The following is a 19,463-nucleotide window of genomic DNA, read 5'->3' as shown; positions in this document are numbered from 1 at the left end:
TCGTGCTGTTAAGATCTCATCATTTGTATATTCTGAGTCGGGGGAGGCTGGAATACCCCTTTTCTGCACATCTTTGTGATCAACGTAGGATAGTCTATTATTTAATGATCAAACTGGGCACAATACGTACAAGATATCCTCGTCGGGTTGGTACAGTCACGGGCATAGTGCCTTGGTCCTCTGGGATTGTAACAAATTAATTGTTCGTGGCCCCTTCCTGGTCCCATTCCTCCTCGTCCTTGACCTCACCCCTGAAATCTAGTGCGAGCCATCCCCGCAACTCGGTTGAGGGCTCGTGTTTCGGTCTGCATTCTATAGGTTGGGGTTTGATCCATCATTAACTCGTAACTATAGCAAGTGCACTCATCATGGCCTACCGACCTACAGAAATTACAAAACAATTGCTGGGGTGTCTATGTATATTTCTGCAACAATTGAAAATTGTCCATCGTGTGTTTCACTCCTATTTGATAGATCACACACCATAAAGTGGGTGCCACGCTTAGCCCTACATGCACCTTTGGTCTCAACGGCATTGGCCCTCCTCTTTCCAAGTAGTTCGCAAACACTGGACAATGATCCTTGTCATGACCCTAGCCTTTGCATTTTATGCACCATACTTCCTCGCGTGCCTCTGCCTGCGGTGGCCTATCCTGCTACAAGCTTTACATTTCCAAACATAGATTTTGTAGTTGTGCATGGATTTGCTAAACTCCAAACCTAGGGTCCTGTATCAGGGTCTCATGTAATCTCATCGCCATCTCCAACGCTTCGGTCTGGGTAGAAAGTTTCTGCTGTGACAGGGCCATCCTCAAGTGTGGTGTCAGAGATGCTAAAAACCATGTGCGATGTTGTGCATCCGTTAGCATCATATTTGCCTCGCGAATCATACTCTTTAGCCTTTGGTCCAGATCCCAGGGGGTCTCACCTGGAAGCATCATGATCTCTTTAAACCCGATGATTGACTACGTCTCTGATTTTGGCCTGCTAAATTCTCTATTCAACGCATTCTGGATCTCTATTATCCCTACGATTGGGTGGTCGTTAGAGTGCTTGATGTACCATGTTAATGTGCATTCCTACAATGCGCTCACCAATGTAGCCTTCTTAATGTTTTTGTCTATGACACCTTGTACTACTCTTACCACGAACCAGAATTGGTTCAGATCCTCATTCCCTACTCCTCTGAGTTTTGGTAGTTTGATTGCGCTCGCCATACTGAACCATGGAGGTGGAGTGGGTGGAGATGGAGGTGAAGGGGGTGATGTGGGTGGTTGTGTGGGTGGTAATCACAAAATCCGCTACCTTATCAAATTGACCATGCTTCTCGGAGAAACTTTCATGAGCTCGTCCTCGCTCTCCCGCGAGCATGAAATTAAGGGATTGTTTTCTAATTCTTCACTGCTTCCGCTTTTGTGGATTCTTTTGCTCCGTGTAGTTCCAAACATTAATTTATTCACATAACCTACTTTTCACATAACAACATCTTAATCCAGGTTTTCAAAGATTTAATATACTTATCTCATGTTCCTTTGAGAAAAAGTCACTCTGCCTCGCTGTAACTGACAGTCGTGTCCATCGCAGACCGAGTGATAAATCCTCCTATTATTCGGTTGATCCAATGGTCCACAACTCACGCTATCTTATCCTCTAAGGCTTATAGTATGCGCACTAGCTTCAGAGTCCACACTATTGGTTGGTCGATCCTACACCTTCCCTGGCTATCAGCTAACCTCGCAATCCACTCATATAGCTTAGATGGAAAGGATGCAAAGAAAATCTTGTGGATTTCTGTATACACGTAGCGATCCAGTGACCTTTTCTTAGATACTTGGAGAGTTATATTTTCCTGTGTCGCAAACTCATGAATCTTCTTATCCAACCACTCTTCAATTTCCTTCTTTGTGGGTTCCAGTGGCACGACATTAGACATCCCTTATGTAGATCCCGGTCCTGACAACAGAGCTATTTGTTGGCTTAGTGGGGCCTGACCCAGGTTTGGAAGTGACTTAGCCAAGCAAATCTTGGTACTACTGGCCCTTTCGGCAACATTTCGTGGAGCTCAGACTGAGGTCTCACCCAAAGTAATATGGGAGGGTGCTAGAACCATGTTTCCACACCCTGGGGATGTCTGATATTTGGTGATTGGTATGCGGTCGAACCTTCACAGTTACTGCATTACGCGCACCTACGGGTGCCTTGCACCCTATGATAATATCTTCGCGCAGTTTCAGTCACAGTGCGACCCGTGTTATTTACCCAAGTCTTCCTTAATTAGTCTCTGTTAGCCGATTACTCAAATTAAATTCACATATAAGAATTCATATATGTAATTATCAATTGTGTGCAGTAAATAAAGAGTAAATTAACACATAACATCAACACATAGATTCAAGAATAGATGCACAAAATAACCTTCTTTATTAGCTTCCAAATCCAAGTACAATCCTACTTATAGACCCAACTCTGCCTTGTGCACTCAGCTGCAAGGGTCCGCGCACTCAGCTATGGACTCTACTAAGCCTCTGTGCACTCAGCTACAGAGCCTCTTCCTACTACTAGAACCCAATACACTTCACCTTTCACTCTATGCTTTTACCATGCCCTTGCATCTATCTATTACTTTCTTTTCAACTCCCCATCTTTACACTTAGAGCCTCACTCTATTTATACAATCCCATGGTCCGCAAACCATGGGTAGGCTGACACAACTTTATATTATTTTACAATTCTTAGGGCGGACAACCCTATGACTCATCCTAGACTTTTGCACTCTGCGCCCGTACTTCGCTGAGTCTTATAGTACAATTGACCAAAACTCAGGCTTTAAGCCCCAAAAACTGCTACGGGGGATCCTATGTCCAACAAAAATAAATGATGTGTGGATGATGGGCCACTTACTTCTTTCCTAATTATACTATGTGAGCACCTCTACTTTTAATGGTTAGTAAAACAAATTGGTTAGTAGTGATGGCGTGTGCATGGTGAATCTAGTGCACATACAAAGTGTTTGAATTGGAAGTATGTGGATATGTGGTTCATGATCCTTTAATACAATTCCCCTAATTACACTTTGTGATGTTTTCTTCCTTGCAAGAAAAGAAATGATGTGTGGATGATGGGCCACTTATTTCATAATTATGCTATGTGAGCATATGTTTGTGTGCTAAATTCCAAAGTAAAATAATGTCTCAATTTCTCTACTTGTAATGGTTAGTATAGCAAATTGGTTAGTAGTGATGGCGTGTGCAAGGTGAATCTAGTGCACATACAAAGTGTTTGAATTCAAAGTATGTGTGAAATATATGTATTATATAGTTATAATGTGTGTTTAAATATATTTCTATAAAGGGTTAATAAAATAAAAATTGTAAATTTTTGTAAAATTTAATTTGATAGATCATAAGAATATTGTCTCCATTTACTAAGTGTTGGGGTCTTCGTTTTGGGGATCTAAGGAACTTGGATGATAAGCTAGAAGGTCGATGACATTTTGTGAAGATAGCCATTGGGAAACTATGGGGGAGACAACTAGAAAGGAGGAAGGAACTCGCTGAGCACTGATAGTTGTAGAGGAATGACAAAAGGAAGCAGACACAGTCGAGTGGGAAAGAACACTCACAACCAAGCAATAGAAGAAATTGAATGAGGAATAAGGCATATCCTCCAAGAGAGAACTGGCAGTCCAAGAAGGGGTAGAAAGATAAAGAAGGATGAAAGGAAAGGAAAAAATGAGAGAGTGTTGAATTTTTGTTGCAAAGTTGTGAGTTGCACCATGTCTGATACCTTATGGGATTCTATATTTATTTATTGTGTTAGTTCTGTGTTGATGATCATAGGCTTTTGAGCTAGATGTAATGATATATTTTTGTGTGGATTAATGAGAAAGAGAGTTTAGTGGGATACTTGTGCATCATCTGAATGATTATGTGGTTTCTTAAAAAAAATTAATATGTTTGTATCTCAATGTTATTTCTTTTTTGAGTATTCATAACTTGTTGCGATCAGACTTTTGATTAATATATTTCAATCTCCTCTGACTCCCGCATCTCTTATGTAATTCCTCTTGACACTGGATTCCAATGCTTATCTAACTAAGGTCGTGGCATGCCTCAGGTGAGACTCCTTTCTGCCCTGGGTGAGGTAAAAATGTTGACATTGTGCTAGATTACAATGAAAATTTGTTGGACCCTATGCCTGAACCCGGGGTCTCAACCTTGTTACTATTTTTGTGCCAACAAATGGTTCTATTGCCAGGACTTGAAATTTAAAAAGGGATTTGGAATATAATATCGAGGATATTTAAGAAGGATCTGCAAGATTGGTGGCACGAACAAGTGGACCAATTTGTCTCTCAAGAAGCTCAACTCCATTGACAAGGTGTGGAGAAGTTAAAGGGGAATATTTTATACTCGGAATTGGCTTGTGATCAATACAATATTTTGTAGTGCAAATTCCTAGAGGAGCTCTATAACGGGTTATAGAGAGTTCAAGTAAAAGGAAAGCCTATTAGACAAAACCAATCTTGTCATACTTAGACTTGAGCAGATCTTGTCGAGCTACATTGACTTGAGATAGATCTAACATGAGCTATGGATTTATGGGTGCAAACCACATTAGAAGGATACATTATTGAGTTTTCTATGCAGATTCATTAGTCCTTTTCCAAGGTTGAGGTCGTGTTAAAGTCAAAATTGAGATGAGCACTACTAAAAGAAATCTCGATGTGTGTTAAGACTCTAATGGCAGAGGAGAACTTGTTGGTGTTCTAAGACCTAAACAAAACAACTTAAACACCTATTACTAGGGGAAGGAATTAAAGGGAGGGATTCTCCCAAGCGGGAACTATGAGAATATCATACAAATGGACACAGATGACTTCTGAGAGGTCATGTATCTGACGGCACAAAAGAGAGCACAAATATATGAGAAATGACAACAGAAGGTTCTATGGGAAATTAATAAACGACAAAAGAGTATACACCAAGAAGGAGAGGTATTAGGAGGCCTAAAAGAGGGAGAAAGAGCAGAAGTTGGCCCATCAAGAAGAGAAAAGGTGGTCTTAGCGATTTAGTGTCAGAAGGGTGACAGGGATCCATCCCCGCCAATGGGTATGGAACTACTGAATGGAACTGACTGCATAGGATTAAAGGAAGGTCTGGATGATGACATGCAGTTTGCCATAAGGAGATTATTTTCAGAAAATGATGCATCCACAGTAAGAAATGACACACCACCCCATAGCTCAGGTAGTATCTCCCCCAACCTTCCCATGGTACTCTATCTTAATCTTGATAAATTTATATCTAAGTTAATCAAATTCATAAGAGTTCACAATGTGCATGTTACCTACAAAAACGATGTTGTTGGAAGTAACACTAGTAATAGTAGTGCAAGCCTACAAGGATCATTATAGCCTAGGTTGCGGGGATTCATACTTGATATGACTTAGAATATTAGATTGTTGTGCTAAGACCCTCCTTAGATTATAACCAAAATGCTTTCATTGTGCTTAAGGAGTCATGAATTTTTGCAAGTGAAATGAAGAGTTTTTAATGTTAATTTTATGAGAAATTTAACATAAATAAGAAATTGAACAACAACATTAATATGTACAAAACATCATCAAAAACATATTACAACAGGGACATGATAAAGGAGTTCACCCCTCCTGGGCTACCTCTCCTTGGTCTAGCTTCCAATGGCTTGGGCCTTTCTATTATGCTAAAAAAACCTAAAATATGTGTTTACAATGCTAAAATTCTTCTGAAACCTGCTCCAATCAGTCTAGAATGTCCAAAAGTGGCTATCTAGCATCTTTTTACATCCAATTTGGTGGAAAATTGAAGAGTTATGATTTCTCCTATTTTTTCCCACTATTCGCTCCACAAATTGCTCCAAATTCGGCATGATCCTACAAATTAGCTCCAAAAAGTGCTAACTGAGTGAAAATTTAGCCACACAGCTGTCCATGATATATCGGCACCGACTTTCCCATTGAAAATCACAATCAGTGAGAACCGACTGGCTTATGGTTTGTGAACGTGGCGGGCGATGTGCGATTGCGATATGTTGGACCCAACAAAACTATTAACCGGAACTCATACTTTTATCGCATTCGGGATCCTTTCATAATCCACAATCGATAGAGTACTGGTGATCATATATATGTGGGACTCTATTTTTTCTGATGTGTGATTGCGATTATCGCATCGTAACCCTTCCCTGCTTGGGGGCCGATTGCTTAATACCTTTCCACCTGCCCTGTTACGATTGCGATTATCACATCAGACCCTGGCTTATTTTGGGGCTGATTTTTAACGCCAACGCACCTGCGACATGCGATTTGAGAAATGTGGTGGCCAATGGTGGCCTACCACTTCACTAAAGATCCCTGCCACATCATCTTTTCCTGCCATCTGTCCAAGTCAAACCTAGATTTTGGCTTCTGTTATAGACATTTTTGTGCCTTACAACTCCAAGCATGAAATGTCCATAAACCAAGGGCTCCTAAGTCCCTAAAAGTGTTGTTCTAACCCCTAAAGGAACAAGGTCAACAGATTACAGCTTCTCCCAGAAGTTCTCCACCAGAAACTGCTCAGAATAAGTCAAAATAGGATCATTTCAGCTGCTCCACTGGCTAGGTGCATTGCATTGCACCTAAATACACTGTGAGGGTGCATTGAATTTCAAAAGTCCCTTCTGTGGGGTGCGATGGGCGAGAAATGACAAATGGCAGTGTCATTCCGCGAGGTGGAGAGACAATGGAAGCTTCCAGAATCTTCTCCTGTGACACTTGCCTCACTGAATTCGACCAAGGATGAGTAAGAGGCCTTCAGTCTCCAAGTGGAAGCAAGAATTGACAGAGAGAAGACACTAATCAAATCACAAGCTGACTCATCCTCCTTACACATATCTATATATGGATCCCTCATCTCAGAGATCCAGATGATGGAATTTTGCATATTGTAAGGAATTGTTGTTGGTTTTTGAGACAAGCATCAGAGTATTGGGTGATGTATGCTTTGTTTGAGGTGAAGAGGGGTTTCTTTGCTGGGAGGTTGATGCTGGGTCAGGAACCACCGGTTGTAACTCCTCCTGGATCTTTTCTTGTTTATCAATAAAAACTATTTGAGTTTCCTCCATGCTTTTGTATGATTGATGCTTATTACATTTGTATGGTTAACTTATATCTGATCCTAAGTTGTTTATGAATATAGATCCATGTCTTTGTATAGTGTTCTTCTTCTGTGATCTTACAGGTACTTAGTGAAGCTGGGAAAGTAAGGGAGCAGGTAGCTGGAGACTATCAAAGAAGAGAGGGATTGGATCAAAGGATTAGCGCAAGACATAGGTTGGTTCTTTCTATTCCTCTCTATCGATAGTTCATAAAGGAAATACAAAAGTAGTTTTTCTCTGTTTGTTTCTAAGGCAGCTGTCACACCTTAGTGGGATAGAGCAGTTCTAAATAGACACTTTTCCCTGTAACGGGTCCGGCAGAAAAATGGTACATTGAATTGCCTAGAGCTTCGTTCGACAACTTCAGTACCTTAGCCACAACCTTTTTAACCCATTTTCAGTTACCAATAAGGTACGAAACGGGAACAGAACTTCTTACCAACTTCAAACAGAAAACGATCACTCACATATCTGATCATATACATGAGTGGCGACATCGTCGTAGAATGGTAAAAACGTATGTCCCCGATCAGTTGTTAGCTGAATGGTTTATCAAGTCATTACTTCCTTCCATCACAGAAGATGTGGCAAAGGGGGAGTCGTAACAGAAGAGCAAGTTATCGCTCGTGCGCAATATCTGGACTTGATTTACATTCAGTCCGGCATGCTCTACGACAAAATACCTGACGCCCCTAGACCGGAATTCTCAATTCCTCCTCCTCCTAAATCAAACAATGACTCTCATGCCGGCGATGGCGTGATTGGCACGACAGACACGAAATCGACAAAGGCTACATCCGAAAAGGCCCGTAATATTTCAGGTCAAAATGCAAAAGATGAACTTCTTGCTTCGAAAGTAAATGTCGTATCGACAGATAAAGGAAAAGAAACCAAACAACCATGAAGCAAGAAGAAAGGCAAAGGGAAGAAGAAGAAACAGGAGGAATCATCACCTGAAAAATATTCTTCAAACCCTCCTGGAAATAGGAAACCAAAAAATCCATGCTTTATATGCGATGAGGATAATTGGACCGCAGATTGTCCACACAAAGCTGAGCTTAAGAAATTCTTCAAGAATTCAAAAACCTCTGAAGTGTTAACTGATCCGTTTCCGAATCCAGGAACAAATCTGGTTGAGAGTGGAAATGCTTCCCCATCTCAAGTGCTAATGTTGTCGGTTTCAAAACAACAAAATGATGCTTTGATATCGACAAGGAACAAAGATTATGGGAATCCACAGCTGTCGAACAACAAGGATAAAGATCAACCAAGTAGTTCGACAATGACTTCGACAGAAGTTGTGCCACCCACCATCCCTGAATTGACGATAAAACTGCCAAAGGGAGTAGTACATAAGTCGACATTTAATCCCCGCGCTAGAGCGGCACAGCATTATAACATAGTGGAAGATTTGGCCCAATCACCATCCGCTATGTCAAATCTTGAAGTACTACAAAATTTCCCATCCCAAAGGCAGGCTTTATTATCGGCCATTGTTGGGATTGACCCAAAGGATTCCAATCTTGTATCCTTCGATCATAAAGGATACGATCCTCAACTACCAACTCAACTAGCTTTCCTTGTTGAAGTGAAAGCCCTCAACAAAATTGTTCATCGAACGATTATTGGTGAGGGGGCATCTACATGCATTATGTCGATGAGTTGCTGGAAAACTTTAGGATCTCCAAACTTGTCGCGATCTTCGACGACATTAAAAGCATTCGACGGAAGGTCATATACCCCATATGGTATCCTAAGTAACTTGAAAGTTGAACTAGGAGGGAAAACGGTAGAAATAGATGTTGAAGTCATCGATGGGAATCTTGATTACAACATCCTACTAGGAAGACCATGGATATATGCCATGGCAGTTGTTGTGTCGACCTATTTTAGAAAGATTGCATTTCCCTTTCAAGGAGGGATTACAATCGTCGATCAACAAAACTTCCTCCCCAATGGTTCTCAAGTTACTGGAAGCATTCCCATGATCCATGGAAGCCCCCATTCGCTTCAGAATATCGAAGTAGGCCTACTAAAAGATCCTATACTAATGGGAACTTTCGCTCTTCCACCTCTAATCAATCTGGCGGAAGTAGCGTCGATAGGAACCTAGAACATGATATCTTCTACAAAGATCTCAGAAAACGATATCGACATGGATCATGCAGTGGTTTTGTCCCCAAGCCCAACGGAAATATTATAGCAATCAATGTTCCTAGCATGGGAGGCAAGCCCAAATCAACGCTCATCAAGCATTTGGATAGATAGGTCTAGAGAATATGGTACTCCTTTAGATCCTTGGTCGCGAGTGCATGTCACCGACGAAGGAATTGTCCAATCTATGGTAATTGAAGGGACACCATGGAATGATTCCCACCATTGTTCCCTTCTTCTGGATTGTGGAGAAGATAATCAAGATGACCTGTATCATCCTTCAGTTTTTGAATTCCTATCAAATACTGCAAACACGGTGGATTCAGAGCGAAACTTGTCCAATATTGAAGAGACTATCACCATAAATATCTCGACTAAAGCAGATGTTGTAGAAAATATTTATGTTGGAAAATGTTGTTCTCCTTCAGAACTGGAAATATATAACACTCTTTTTCGCGAATTCAAAGATGTCTTTGCTTGGTCATACAATGAAATGCCAGGCATTGACTCGAGTATCGTTGAACATGAAATTAAGATGTATCCAGATGTCAAACCAGTACAACAACTGCTAAGATAGGTGCACCCCAAGAAAGCCGCTGCCATTAAGGCAGAAGTTGAAAAACTCCTCCATGCTGGTTTCATCTACCCAGTTCCTCTAACTGATTGGGTATCGAATATTGTCCCTGTTATGAAAAAACAGGGGACAATTAGAGTGTGCGTCGATTATAGGGATGTAAATCAAGCTTGTCCAAAAGACAACTACCCTACACCCTTCATTGACCAGATAATTGATGAATGTGTCGGATGCGAAATCTTTTCATTCATGGATGGATTCTCCGGGTATAATCAAATAAACATCCGCCCACAGGACCAGTCAAAGACTGCATTTATTTGTCCGTGGGGCACATTCGCATATCGAAAATTACCCTTTGGTTTAAAGAACGCTGGGGCGACATTTCAGAGGGCAATGAATTATGCCTTCCATGACATCAAAAACATCGTTCAACCATACCTCGACGACCTTCCGGCTCATTTACGAAAGCGGATTGATCATCCGCAGCATTTAAGAGCGATATTCCTACGTTGCCAACACTACAAGATACGACTCAATCCGCACAAATGTGTATTTTGCGTCAGTTCTGGTCATTTACTTGGCTTTGTAGTCTCAAAGGATGGGATTCGTCTCGACCCATGTAAGGTCCAGGCAATCATAAATTTTCCTCCACCTTCGAATTTTCTTCAGATTCAGAAACTCCAAGGGAAAGCGAACTTTCTTAGGAGGTTCATTCCAAATTACGTCGAACTTGCTAAAGGTTATACACGTCTTTTGAAAAAGGAGGTACCCTTTGTCTGGGATCAGGTTGCGCAAGCTTCCTTTAATGATTTAAAAGATTCCCTAATGAGAGCATCATTAATGTACGCCCCTGATTATCAAAGGGATTTTAACCTGTATCTCGCTGTAGCAGATACGACCATCGCAATGGTTTTAGTTCAAGAAGTCGATGGAATTGAGCATCCTATATATTATTTAAGTAAAAAATTAAATGATACATAAAGCAAATATTCTTACGTTGAAAAGCTAGCGCTTGCAGCTGTTCAAGCGATACAGAGATTTCGACACTATGTTCTCTTTCGGAAAACTACCATTCTGTCAGATTGCAACCCCATGACTTATATATTGTTGCGAAAGTTGTTGGGGGGCAAATACTCAAAATGGATAGCAATCCTACAAGAGTTTGATCTGGAATTTGTAAAATCCAAGTCAAAGAAAGCTCTAGTTTTCGCAGAATTATTGTGCGATCTCCCATCGTCGTCCAACGATGAAACATCCGAAGAATCAAGCGTGGATGAAAGTTTGTTTCTGATATCTACAAGCAATGAGTGGTATGGGGATATAATCATTTATCTCCAAACCCAAAAATTTAGGCCAAACACCTCCCACTTTGAACAAAAACGTATTCGATACCAAGCGAAAGACTACATGATCGTCGGTGATTCACTTTACCGTCACGGTATCGATACAGTTCTGAGGAGGTGCCTCACCCATGAAGAGGCCGAAAAGTCCTGAATGACTGTCATTCAGGCGCGTGTGGGGGGGCATCAATCCGGATATGCTACAACGCAAAAAATCTTACGAGCAGGATACTTGCAAAGATATGGCTAACAATATTCAAAGATTGCATAACCGCAGTCAGAAGTTGCCATTCTTGTCAAATTTTCGATAGCAAAACCAAAAGACCACCCGCACCTTTACAGCCAATAATGGCTGTTGGGCATTCGCCAAATGGGGCATCGATTTCATGACATGTAATCCCACCTCGACTGGGGGGCATGGGTATATCATAGTCGCAGTTGACTATTTTACCAAATGGGCCAAGATGATGCCTACATTAGATAATACTGGTGAAACAATTGCCCTCTTCTTTTTCAATCATGTAGTTGCCAGATTCGGCGTACCATAGGCTATAGTCACAGATCATGGATGACATTTTCGCAATCACATGATGGTCGAATTAGCTGCCAAAATAGGGTTGTCTCACGACAGCTCTAGCCCATATTATCCGCAAGCCAACGGACAAGTTGAAGCAATCAACAAGGTCCTGAAACGCATGCTGCAAAGGATGATCGGAGTTCACAAAAGAATATGGCACCTAATCCTGTACTCAGCTTTGTGGGCTTACCGAACATCGGTAAGGAATGCAACCGGGTTCACACCCTTCCAATTGGTATATGGCCTGGAAGCAGTCTTACCAATCCAGTGTGAAATCTTGTCTCTCAAACTCGCAATTGATCTCCTCCCCGGAACTTCAGAAGAAGAGGCTCGTTTCTTGGAATTAATCCAATTGGATGAAACCCATCGTGACACCGCTTTGGCTAACGAAGCACATAAGAAACGAGTCAAGGCGAAGTTCGACAAAAATGTCAAACCCCGTGTCTTCTCAGAAGGTGACTTGGTCTTGCTTTACGACCAAGAATCCGATAAATTGGGAGCAGGTAAATTTAAGTGTTTATGGATGGGCCCCTATATTGTTAAACGAGTGTTAGAAAAAGGAGCCTACGAGTTAATGGATTATGACGGAATTCCACTGGCGCAACCTCGTAATGGGTTGTACCTCAAGCGTTACTATGCGTAATGGTAACCAATATGCTTTTGTTATGTTTTTGTTTTCGCTAAAGTGTTTATTTTGGTCAAGTAATCCACTTTTTACATTTATTGCAGATGTCAAACCTATTGGAGTCATGTGTTGGATATGCCGACGGAGCGAGTCGTAGTTTGCGGAACCTGTCCTCTGCAACCTGGGCCATTTTTGATCCAAGCGGCGAGTTAGTAAGTTTCAGAGGTGTATGCATTGGTCGATCAACAAATAACATCGCTGAGTATAGCGCGTTGATAGAACTTCTCTCTGATGCCATCACTCATGGTATACGCCAACTAATTGTCAGGCTAGACTCACAACTCATAATACTACAACTCAATGGTATATATTCCGTCCGAAACCCAGCTATTTATCACATGTTCCTAAGGGTTAAGATTTTGGAAAGACAATTTGATCTTATTCAATATCAACATATTTCCAGAAACTTAAACACATTAATTGACTCATTAGCAAACTATGTGTTAGATAGACATTTGCAACATTTATAAAAAAGAAACACATCATCAATGTTTTGCATGTGGATCATGTAGCTCAACCAAAATAAAACTCCGAAAATCAAAAATATATATAACTGTTTATGGTTTACATATAATGTTCTGTAACCAAGACAAAATCGGTCAAACGACCCAAAAGCTCAAAATTCTAGGGGGCACCCTAGTCTAATGATGCTCGTGATAGCAAGTCACAGCCTGTGCGATCATGCGTAAGAGACGAGTCCATCGTCTGGGCACACCAGTAGTATGCCGCTGTAACCGCAAAGGTAGCTCGTCGATCCTCACATCTGGAATACCAAGAGTGAGGCCCTCAACTTGCTCCTGCAAGGCTGTGAGAATCTCGGCCACATCGAGGTGACGAAGAATAGCCCTTCCGACGGCCTCTCCTGCTGGGGCAGCAGCTGGTACTCTCAGGTGAACTACTGGGCGAACGGGACCAACATCTGCATGTACACATAAGTTTGATTAAAGTCTTGATAGAATAAAGCACAAGGACATTATAAAAAAAGGACGATAAACAGGACTATGGCCAAATATTTTACCAATGGCACCCCACTGCTCGCCATCTGGCAGTACTAAATCTGGATCACCCCGGAAGTCCATACCAGCGTATGGATACTCAGAATAAACCTTCTCCTGATGATCAAACCACCTGAAGAAGGTATCATAAAATGAAATCTGAGACTGGCCAACATGCCTAGACATATGGTCAACCCATCTCTGCATACGTGGTTCGGTAGGAGAAGGTAAATCAAGTGCAATGTACTGCGGCTGCATCAATGGTATCTTCTCCAAGGCAAAGGCGGTCAAAATAGAACCATACCCAAAGTTCTTCAACCTTCCTCTCTTTATCTTAGTCAATTGTTCTTTCATCACGAGAAGTACTGCGTCGCACCAGTTGAACACCTTCGGTTCGAGGCATTCCAAGGCATGCTGCATGTAAGATCGGTTGGCTACGTGAAGAGCCGCACCACCGGCCATCCTACCAAAAGTAAATAGAATATTCCTGAGGGACCTGTCAGTGACATCATGGATGATGATTTTGCCATCTTTACTCGACTGAGATCCTTCTCTACAGTATCGGCGGACATAATCTCTCACAGAATCGCCTCCTCGGGCCGAACCTGTTAAAGAGATAGGGGCACCCTGCCTCGACAAACCGGTCAAGAAATAAATGTCTACCACAGTCAAGGGGATGGATTTTCCCCTGACCTGGAAAACCTGGTTGGTAGGATCCCAAGCATCGAGCAAATACTGCAGTAAGTTGATCTGTTGTCTCATGCTAGAAATGCGGAAAAACTTCAGCAAGCCACAGTTCCACAGTGCGTTTACTGTAACTGGATCATGTAGGGCAAGCATGTCCTCTTCTTCAAGCTCACGTTCTCACCATGTAATGTTCATCTTGCTCCAAATATCTCTGAGAAACAAACAAGAGAAGAGTTAGATCCTGATTTTGGCAAGAAATGGGCAATATTTCCATCAAAAATTGTGCACAGAATTCCTTCTCTGCACCCATCGCACCTGCAGCAGTACTCTGGGTGCGTTGCATGTCAGATGGCCTTCACAATGGCCATCATTCAACGCACATTTCGATACGCAGAGGGTGCGCTGATGGTAGAACGAGTTATGAAAAGCTAGGAATCGAGCTCAAAATGCAAAACATAAACCATGAAATGAAAGAGCTCAGGTTTAGTTCCTACCTGGTCCAGACGGCGCCAAGAATCGTCCACAGAATCTCCCGAAATCAGCTGATGAAAATCGAGGGGGAAAAGCACCTTCAAAGCTCCAACAAACCAAGTTCAAAAGAAATGGTAAAATGAGTGGTAAAAAACACTCTTTCACTACTTTTATTCAAAGTAAAATATTAGTGTTCTAACTCGTTTTCAAGCAAATATTGTTCATTTCTGACTATTTTGATGAAGCAGTTGAAAATACAGTACGATCTTTGAAAGGACAAAGCTATTTATGGTAAAATACAAGACCATCGAATCGAGCAGTTTTAGCACATAGTTCAAGCTTGTTAAAAAATAAACATAAGGCATGAGCAAATGCTTCCACCCGCATTTAAGCCCGTTAAAAAATGAACTATTCCCCGGTAAATAACCACCGTGAATGAAGTGCTTCAGCCATTAAAGCCTTGGTCGTGTTTGCACCATCACCTCCACTTTTTCATTGTCTGATCATTCACCTCCATTTGATTGTTTACCCATTTTGAGGAACAACTGTGAAGAGTGATTTCACTAGCCATCCTTGTGACACTGCCATGATTGGAAAATTCCAAACCTTACCTGGAATCAGCTGCTGCCTGTTTTATCACTCATTCCTCAAAAGACGAGTCTTCTTTAAGCTCTTTTCAACTGACTCGTAAAATATGAAAAGATTGCCAAGTCCTTGGCCTTCCAGCTCGTTAAAGGGACAAGAAGTGCTATCTCTCCTTTAGATTTTAATCTTTTTGGACCTGAGGGATTATTACACAAAGAGATCGAGCGCTTGTTTTGTTCAGCTAGTTAAAACTATCGAAAATTCATCCCTTCTGTATTGTTTTATACTTTTTCGGACTTAAGGGATTAGATGACGAAAAAGGAATTTTGGAGTTACCTTTATGTACCTTTTCAGACTCTCTAAAATTGAAAAGGACTGAGTTATCTTTGTCGTTATACTCGTTAAAAAGATTAATAGCGACAAACTTCTCTTTAGACAAGAACGAGTTTCACTATCACTAGGCTCGTTAAAACATAGCGATGGGTTTGCGCGAAAGGAAAATTATAGAACAAGCATATGTTATGTTGAGCCTCAAACCTGCATTTCTTTACACATCCTCTCAGCCTCATTTTCCTATTCATTTCCTTCTTTTGCCACTCATTCCCTCCATCAAATTGCTCAAATCATTGTATTTTAGAACTTTTTACATGGTTTTCTAATTATGCTAATGACTGTTGTTGGTTTAGAATTTTGGTTCAAAGTGCTGCGTTTCCGCAGCTCACACAAGGTTTCCGCAGCTGATCCCGGTTTCCGCAGCCAACCCCGAATTCCGTAGCTGTTTTATTAAATGACATGTTCCAGGTGTCCTCCGGGAAGAAGAGCCACATGGGCAAGTTCGTGGAACCAAGGACATGGTGTGTGTCCTTCCATCTCACCCAAACCGGTCATAAAAACTCGTGGTCAACGAGGAATCAAATACGGTCAACAGAGGTCATTGGCGGTGACACGGCTCTGCGTGTTCTATTTTGGAGCACGTGAAGAACAGGTGGCATCTCCCTCAGCCACGAAGACAGTGGGAAACATGAATCCAACAGCAGATTGAATGCCCACAACGACCGTTGCCTAAATCCGAGGACGCAGCAAGATTACGTGTTTTTACACAGCTGCTTGAATAGCTTAGTTTTCGTTAAGTTAGTTTGCTTTCCTCTGTTATAAATAAAGCGTCTTTGAACGCTGGATAGTTAGTCGTTAATCCATTTTGTAAACACTGTTGAAACCTCTTTTGTAAAGCATTTTATAAGCTCCCCACTGTATTTTACATTTGCTATTAATCTATGAGAAGACTGTTCTGTTTCTAAGTGTGTAACTGCTCTTTGTATTGGCTGAAGTAGGCAGAGGGCCCCTGTTTGCTGCAGCCACTGTACAGTAGTTTTACTTTTAATTTCTTGCATTTCTTTTTCTGATTTCATGTATATTAATGTACAGTTATCTTTATGAATTGCTGCATTTTATTTTTTTCAACATGTATATTAGTGTACATAAACTTTGAATTCTGCTGATTTACATTTCTGCACTTTTGTTCATGACTGATCAGTGTGTTATGCAGGTTTCTTAGGCGAGCCCGGGACAATTTTCTTTCTTTTCTTTTTACAACTAGTGGCATGTGTGATCGTCTTGTCTAGGCTACTGACCTTTATTTTTCTGCAGTTTGATTTTCATTAGTATCATTTCTTTTAACTTGCACTTTACTTTCTGCTCAGTAGTTATCAAGTTGTTCATTTATTGATGGTTCTTTTTCTATAATCAACTAACTTTATTGGAGCCAAAATATCACTTAGTGCAGCTTGGTTTATTTTGCTTTAAGACTCACATTACTGACCTGTTCGTAATTGTTCTCACATGATTAAGAAAAGGTTAAAATAGTGTGATTTGTCTCACTTAGATTTCACATTGATTAGATTTAAATGAAGAGTTAAAATAGTGTAAAGTAGTTTAAAGTAGTTGTTCTTGCTTTTTATTGAGTTAATATAGATTTCATTTTCATTTTCATCAGCAGCAGAGATACTGGGCCGATGCCATTAGTCCTTTATTTGATTTTAAGCTTTGATTTTATCGCAATTGTTGTTCAAGCTTTCTTTTAGAATACTCTTTAAGTTTCAAGAAATCACTTAGAAATCATCACAATCACCCACATTCACTCGCTTTATTACATCTCCATCACATCACAATAGGAAAGATATCATCAAAAACAACTAAAAAGATAAAAACGACAAAAGATTAAGAAAAGGTTATCTAAGTACATATAGTACAACTCACTTCATCAGCTTACGAGCCCCGGGTTGACATTTAAAAGTTGCAATTTAGACATCACTAAATTGACCAAACATTTTGGCGCCGTTGCCGGGGAAGCGAAATTAGGTAGCCAAATTCTTAAAAAAAAAAAAAACAAGAAAATTTCAAGGAAGGAAATTGATAACATCTCAAAGTATGCTCTCCTCTTGCACTTAATGTGATCTGGAGGATCAGAAAATAGAAAGTTATTGGTTTAATAATTTCTTGAGTATGCTCTCTTCTTGCACCTAGAGTGACCTGGAAGATCAGAAAGAGAATTATTAGCCTGATTTGAAGAAAAAATAAAAAAATGACATGCATAGAGCAAGAGATTCTAGGGGAAGGTTTTTAGCTAGAGCCAAAAGTTCGATTTTTACAACTCCATCTACTTCAAGGAATAGACAAGAGACACCTCCATCATCTCCAACTTACACTCCTAGCCCTAGGATTCCTGGAATTCAAGAGGCAGGAGTCGACTCTCCCATACCTTCCATCGAATCTGAATTAGAGAGAGATCCTTTCCTTCTTTCTCCAGAGAGACAAATTGTAATTGAAGAAGTAGAATCACCTGAAGAAGAGGGAGAAATTCCTTCTCATACAACCTTAGTAGAAGAACCGGAAGACTCTGAAGTCTCCAGGGAAACTACCATGACAGAAGAAGGAGCAACTGGATTTGGTAGAGGTAGAGGTAGAGGAGGAGGAGGAAACAATGGAGGAGGTAGAGGTAACATTGGAGGAAATAGGGATGGGGATAACTCATTCGGGTTTCCTATAGTTGATGAGGACTCCCGAGCCACAATGAAAAACATCTCACCATCTGTCCTCCCAAACTTCCATGGGTTTAGGAATGAGGACCCTGAAACATTTCTATTTGAGTTTGAGGTAGTGTGTCGAACTTATGACTATCTGGATGACTCTCAAAAACTCAAACTGTTTCCTTCAACATTGAAAGGAGCAGCCTTGAAATGGTTCATGGGATTACTCACTCAATCCATTAGGTCTTGGAATGATATGAAACAGGCATTTTTGGATAGGTACCTGGACTATTGTATGCCCACCAATCACAAGGATGAGGTATTCAAAATGATGCAAAAAGAAGATGAAAACTTGGAGGAATTACTTGAAAGATTTCAATATAATCTGAAAAGAGCAAAAATGAGTAACTTGGATGAGGAGACCTTGAAAGCCCTTTTACTAAAAGCCATTAGAGATGAATGGATAGATATTTTGAATATGATGGGAAAAGGAGATGTATCTCAACTTCCACTTTCTGATATAGCATAATTATGTGTCCATCTCTCAAGGGGGAAATCCAAAACTCAAAAAGGGCCTAGAGATTCTTCTCTCATCAGAGCAAATAAATCTGCAACTGGATCGGTAAGTAGGGCTGAGATTGGCAACATGCTTGATGAATTCAAAACTAACATCTTAGGGAGTCTTAGTGAGCAACTAGACACCCTTAAGATTCACAATAAGCAGAAAGCAGAAGCTGAGGCTTTGGCCATCTTTTGCCAAAAGTGTAGGAAGAAACATGCTCTAAGGGAATGTCCCTTGGATGCAAAAGATGTAGAAACATGTGTAATTTGTTCAGAGAACCATGAGACCAAGGATTGTCCTTCAATTCCTGGGCTCAAAGCTGTCTTTCAAGAAGATCCAAATACAATTGAATCTCTCTGTTTTGTTGCAAGGAGACCTTGGCAGGGGCAACAAAATCAAGGGTTTAACAACTCTATGAATTTTCAACCCCAACCAAATTGGAATCCTTGGCAACAACCTTGGTCCCAACCTCAAAATCCTTTTCAATCTTGGGTACAAGGTATGCAAAATCCTTATGGGAGATCTGCTCAATTTTACCAATATCCTCCATCTTTTCAAAACCAACAAGCTCCACAACTTCCAAATCAAAATCCACAACTATCATTGCCATTTCCACAACAACAACCTT

The sequence above is a fragment of the Pinus tabuliformis genome, chromosome 2_2, assembly GCF_031772625.1.
Source record: "Pinus tabuliformis cultivar Carrire ecotype Pingquan chromosome 2_2, CPIR1, whole genome shotgun sequence".
In the NCBI taxonomy this organism is placed as follows: domain Eukaryota; kingdom Viridiplantae; phylum Streptophyta; class Pinopsida; order Pinales; family Pinaceae; genus Pinus; species Pinus tabuliformis.
Note: the sequence above shows the minus strand (reverse complement) of the source record.